Source organism: Diabrotica virgifera, chromosome 3, assembly GCF_917563875.1.
Source record: "Diabrotica virgifera virgifera chromosome 3, PGI_DIABVI_V3a".
Classification (NCBI taxonomy): Eukaryota; Metazoa; Arthropoda; class Insecta; order Coleoptera; family Chrysomelidae; genus Diabrotica; species Diabrotica virgifera.
In genome coordinates, this window is record NC_065445.1 from 30,289,843 (window position 1) to 30,296,452 (window position 6,610).

General features: G+C 33.6%; 1 long non-coding RNA gene across 1 annotated transcript; it reads right to left on the reverse strand.

Moving 5' to 3' along the window:
• Nucleotides 1-1,267: 1,267 nt before the first annotated feature.
• Nucleotides 1,268-6,383, reverse strand: LOC114324248 (uncharacterized). The gene is made up of 2 exons (XR_007697006.1): nt 6,245-6,383; nt 1,268-1,853 (listed from the first exon to the last, which is right to left on the reverse strand). It is a non-coding gene; the product is annotated as an uncharacterized LOC114324248 (long non-coding RNA).
• Between the last annotated feature and the right edge of the window lie 227 nt (nt 6,384-6,610).

The window sequence follows — 6,610 nt, forward strand, 5'->3', positions numbered from 1 at the left end:
ATGCCGAAAGAATGGTGTGGTAATATTATTGTACCCATACACAAGAAAGGAAAAAGGAATCATGCATGAATTACAGAGGAATCTCACTAATCAACTCTACGTTTAAAATATTGGCTTTGATATTATTAAAAAGATTAGTACCATACGCCGAAGAAATAGTTGATGAATACCTGTGTGGTTTCAGGCCTGGAAGATCGACTATTGATCAAATATTTACAATAAGACAAATGCTTGAAAAGTATTGGGAATATAATCAAGACGTGTATCAGATCTTTATAGACTTCAAACAGGCTTATGATTCAATTAATCGTGCAACATTATGGAAGGCAATGATCGAGCTGGGCGTACCCAAGAAACTAGCTGCGGTAACACAAATATGTGTAAGTAACTAAGTAACTCCTTTGCACAAGTTAGAATAGGGGAAAAAATATCAAATGCTTTCTGCGTAAATTCTGGACTGAGATAGGGAGATCCGTTGTCTTTATTGTTGTTTAACCTGGGCTTAGAATATGTCATGCGGAAAATATATCACAAAATCAAACCAGACATAACAGCTCGGGGAGCAAAAATCATGCTCGCCTTTGCCGATGACGTAGACGCAGTAGCATAATCAACATTAGAAATTAAGAATATTTTCTCGAGCTTTGAAGAAGCTGCATTAAACATCGGTCTCAAAATAAATGAAGACAAAACCAAAAACAATGGTCGTCTCAAAACAAGAACGACGGCAAATAAGGCAAAACATTACTATAAACGATCACAACTTCGAAGTGGTTAAAGAATTTAAATATCTAGGAGCAACAATCACAAATGACAACAAATTAGAGCGAGAAGTTGAAACGAGAATAATGACAGGAAACAGATCTTTCTTTGCAATGCAACATCTAATGAAGTCAAAACTTCTTTCACGAGGTGCAAAAATCCAGATATATAGCACCATAATACGACCAGCAGTCGCGTATGGAAGCGAAACATGGACGCTAACAAAAACAGAAGTAACTAAATTGCTGGTGTGAGAACGTAAAATCCTTCGAATGGTATATGGCCCTTGCAGAGACAGCGTGACAAACGAATGGAGGCACAGATACAATAACGAGCTAGAGTCTCTATTCGGAAAATAAATAAAATAAAATAAAATAAAATAAAATAAAAATAAAAATAAAAATAAAAATAAAAATAAAAATAAAAATAAAAATAAAAATAAAAATAAAAATAAAAATAAAAATAAAAATAAAAATAAAAATAAAAATAAAAATAAAAATAAAAATAAAAATAAAAACGTTTATTGCCTTAATAAAATTTTACATTTCATTCTACTTAAGATATTTCATTTCTTCATCTAGGTGTTCCGCTATGTGCATCACCTCCTCTGAACTGCATCCTTGGGGCTTGGTTCTTCACTTGTTGTTTGTTTCCTGGACATCTTCTTCTGTAGGTACTTTTTCTGGCTTCATACCTACTTTCCTGACCGGTTGCAACCACCTGGCTACCGTCTGATCATGTAGTCGATCAGACGGTGTTTTTCTCTTAATATCATCTGGATCCTGTTATTCTCGAGGATATTCCTGGTCTTAATGAGTCTTCTTGTGGCCTGGTGGAAGAAGTAATGTGTCCTTTTCTCAGCCACCTCCCTCAGTGGTGTGTACTGGAGCCTTTCCTGGATGGTTGCATTTGTCACCCGGTCCTGCCATGCTGAGCCATCGATGATTCTGTAGCATGACGTTTCGGTGCCTTCTAATCTTCTCCAGTTGGTGTTGGCTGTGGAAGTCCATACTGGTACGGCGTATAGCATCATGGACCTCACGTAAGCTTGGTACAGTTGAATCTTCTTCTTCTTTGACAATGGAGATGACCTGAAAATATAAGGCTTATAAATATATTAGTCTTTTTACAGTAGTGGCTTTTTCCTTGATTTTCTTTTTATGCAGAGTGAAGTTGAGTCTACTGTCCAGGTGAACGCCTAGGTACTTCACTGATGGAGTTGATTGGATGATATTTCCTCTCATCGTTAGTTCAGTTGGAGGTGGTCCAGATTGTTGTGTGAAGATGATGAACTGCGTCTTCTCAGTGTTGATTTTTATTTTCCATTTATCAGTGAAGTCAGCTATCCTCTCTAGGTGATTTTATAGTGTTTGTACTATTCTTCTTTCTTATTTACCTGAAGTGTAGATTATTCGGAAAAGAAAATCTAGTCAGATATATAAAGGCCGATAGACTCAGATGGGCAGGGCATGTGATACGCAGTAGTGACAACCCCCTTATCACTGAGAACTAGTGGCACAGGACCGACAAACATGGAAGGCAATAATAGTAAACGCGGCAAAGACTCACGAAGAGTTGTAGCGCAATTGATGATGATGATGATGAATAAAAATAAAAGTTAATCAAACATATATATTGTGTTATCCCGCAAACAAATGATAATTTGAAAACATTATTCCGGCAATATATTCCAGTACATTATTTTGAAGTTGCTCTGTATATCGTAGTTTCACAGCCAGTTTAGATAATACGAATCAGATCTAGGCGATGTATAGATTAACTAAATTGCATACTTGAAACAAGATGAGCAACACCGACAAAATATATATGACCAATGAATTGATCCCGGTTCAACTAACAAGCTAAGCAATAACTAAATTTACGTATCTCTGCACATTCCGTTATATCGGGAGTGGCCGTAACAGCAGCAGTGTGCATTTTCTGGACATCCTAATTAGAATTGAACATCTGCAAACGAATAGGAGTGAGCCAGTATTCGTTACGACTGAGTTGCAATTACTAGAGACTGATAGATTGATAGAAAACAAGGTCATCAACTAATTGCATCCTATTAATCCTCTATTTGAATGTTTGAGGATTCCAACAAAAGGAGACAAAATACAGTAAGTTTAACTTAGAAGTTTAAATGTTTATTTATATCAATTGGATACGAAGAAATATAAAGTATGTACAAATTATGTCTTAGCACATAGAAATACACAAAGTAATTTTTTTTATTTAATATTTTTTCTTCTCCCCACCCACTATTAGGGGAGGAAAGTTTGCTAAATGTGCAGTCACCCGAGCGCTTTGGGACCTATTGGGTAGTGAAGAGTAGGTTCTAAAACCAAAAAAAGTTAAGTAAAGTTTTCCATTTTAGTGAGGACTTTCCATTTTTAATTTAATTTTCCATTTACAACAATCGTTTTTTCCGATTATAGCGCCATTTATGCATATTTCGAAAAAATGTTTCAAATAAAAGTGACTTATTTTTACGTAAGGAATCCGAATAGTAATGATTAATAGTTAAATTATTTGATTTCTACGTGCATATTAATAAGTAAAGCGAATATTGAAAATATAAAATATGAGAACATCTATGGTTTTGGAGATGGAGGTTAGGTATCGAGAAAAGGTTATAAAAAACCATAGATGTAAAAATATAATGAATACAACAAGATAGGTACAATGAATTTCTTACCCCAGTAGATCGTCTGTTTTAAAAAAAATGATTTATTATCCTGAAACCATTGGTTTTATTGCCAGAGAAATTAGACTCACATCATATTGAAAGTGATGATAATACTACTGTGTACCACGGTTTACAGTATATTCACATATTCACTAAAATGAAGAGAGTGTTCTGTGGAAGAAATTTGAGCCTCGAAATGAAACTTCGCCTGATGAGATGTTACGTACTTCCTGTGCTGTTCTACGGAATGGAGTCATGGACGCTGAAAAAGATTGATACCAAAAAATTAGAGGCATTTGAACTGTGGATGTATCGCAGAATCTTGAAAATATCATGGACGGAGAGAGTCACGAACGTAGAGGTCTTGAGAAGAATGAATAAAGAAAAGGAAGTCATATTTATGATCAAAAAACAAAAACTGCAATACTTGGAACACATTACAAGAAGCGAAAGATATGAACTGCTTCGAATAATTATGCAGGGGAAGATAGCAGAAAAAAGGTCCATAGGAAGAAGACGAAACTCCTGGCTAAAAAATCTACGGGAATGGTATAGCTGTAGCAACAACAAATTGTTTCGGTCAGCAGTTTCGAAAATACGTATAGCCCTGATGATCGCCAACCTTCGGAACGAAGATGGCACTTGAAGAAGAAGAAGTACCACGGTTCTTAGACATTTACTACGGTTGCCTACACCGACTAACCATTGAACATTAATCTCACGATTACGTCACGAAAATACAGTCATTTGAATCGAAATATATTATGGTTAATCGGTATTTTTGTCTTTGATGTATGAAAAAAAAGTAAAAATAGTTGTGAAACAAAGATGTTATAATACACAATTATGGAAAACTATTGTTATTTAAGTGTTTAACTCCATTGTTATTTAAGTGTTTAACTCCATTCCACACTGAAAATTTGTCGCGTATACTGAATTTCCATCAATACTGTATTAACTATTGAATACATACCGTCCTTAGCGATCAGCTAGGTTTATGTGAATTGGAATTACTTGTATAATTTATTGAAAGAATTTAAATAATAGAAAATAAATTTGTCCACACTACATCCAGTACCCGGCATTCTAAAATTTTATCAGCATTATTATTACGTTAATACATAACGAAATTTGAACGTTTTAACCTACTTTATATTATATTCTTATTGGTGCCGTGCAAGTTCGGCAAAGCGACACCTGGTTTGTGCTCTCAGCAACATTTTTCGAACTTTTAATTATATTGGCCAATTATATTAGTCCTGGTTACTGGATAATTTTCAAGCCCATAGTCCAAAAAAATAATAAGAAGAAAAAGTCAGATTCAGGTTATGTTATTAAAACATAAACAATTGTATGTAGTAAATAAAACTAGTTATTAAAATGCAGTACTGCAAGCCAAATACAATTAATTCAATTTACCTTTATAATATAATAATTGCATATCATATCAATATTGTGGAGCAATATATAATTTTTTTTCTTCAATGAGAGTAGGTATGAAATATACGTCAATTTGACAATTTCAATTGACAATATGAATTATTTAAGAAAGTTGCAATATTTTCTCGCTATTCGCACACGATCGTCTCTCGTATCCCCTCCAAGTACTTGCACACCTCGAATAGCTAATACAATGGGTACGATGTACAACAGTAATAAATAACTTTTCATGGATAATTCAAAATAAGTTTTTAAGGAAAACAACACCAAAATTTCAAATACAAAAACATAAAGCAAACTAGGGTTCTGTCGCCAGGGGTGGTACAACGGCCTCCTTAATTCAGATGGACGTACTGGAGTTTTTTTATGTATTTTGACCCGTAAAATACGAATTTTTTGGGTAACAGTTGATCCGGATGTCGATAAGATTGTTATAAACAAAGAACTTGAGGAATTACATAACAGCGATTTTTCGCAAAACAAAATATTTTTTTGCATTTTTTTATTTTCGAGATAAACGCGGTTAAACTTTAAAAAAATCGAAAAAGTGCAATTTTTGAACCCGACTAACTTTTGATTAAAAAATAAAATAGCAATTCTGCTTACTGCATTTGAAAATTCAAGTCCAATTCTACCGGTTTTGATTATTTGCATTGCTAAAAATTAATTTTTTTTTGTTAAACAAAGCTATAAACACATAGTGTCTCGCGTGCCCAATGCATGCGTTTTAATGTACTTAGTAATCTACTTAGAAATTGTCTGAATGCGCTCCTACTCGTTCGATTTCAAATGAGAAATGCATTGAAAACAGCATTCAAGCACTATGTGTTTATTTTTTTGTTTAACAATAAAAAAATTAATTTTTAGCAATAAAAATAATCAAAACCGATATAATTTGACTTTAACTTTCAAATGCGGTAAGCAGAATGCTATTTCATTTTTCAATCAAAAGTTATTCGGGTTCAAATATTGCAATTTTTCGATTTTTTTAAAGTTCAACCGCGTTTATGTCGAAAACTATGCATCCTACGAAAAAACTTGTATAAACATTTTTTGCTTAGAATGGCCCAAAATATACAAAAAATTGTTTTGTTTTGCGAAAAATCGCTGTTACGTGATTCCTCAAGTTCTTTGTTATAACAATCTTATCGACATCCGGATCAACTGTTACTCAAAAAAATTCGTGTTCTACGGGTCAAAATACATATAAAGAACTTGAAGAACTCCATCTGAATTAAGGAGGCCTTTGTACCCCCACTGGCGACAGGACTAGATATATAAAATAAATAATAACACAAATAATAGATACATAGACACAATAATACACATTCAAAAATCAAATATCATTACCGCAACAAATTTAAAAATGGTCTTGTGTACTCTTGTGACGTAAGTCAAAAATTTAAGTCTCCTCACCACAGTCGGAGTAGGCAACCGTAGTAAATGTCTATGAACCGTGACCGTGTACTACTGAAACGGTGATGTGCGATTGACAGTGTCTAGAGAACAGAAAGTAAAATAAGCATAATATTCAAAGGTAATACCACGAGTCCTCTAAATTTTATCGATAATTTTTTTTGTTTTCACGAAAACTTCTTTATTTGGTAAAATTACGAAAACAAACCGAATGATAAAATCACGAGTCTGAAGGACGAGTGATTTTATCGATTTCGGTTTGTTTGAGTGATATTACTGTAAATAAAGAAGTTTAAGTAT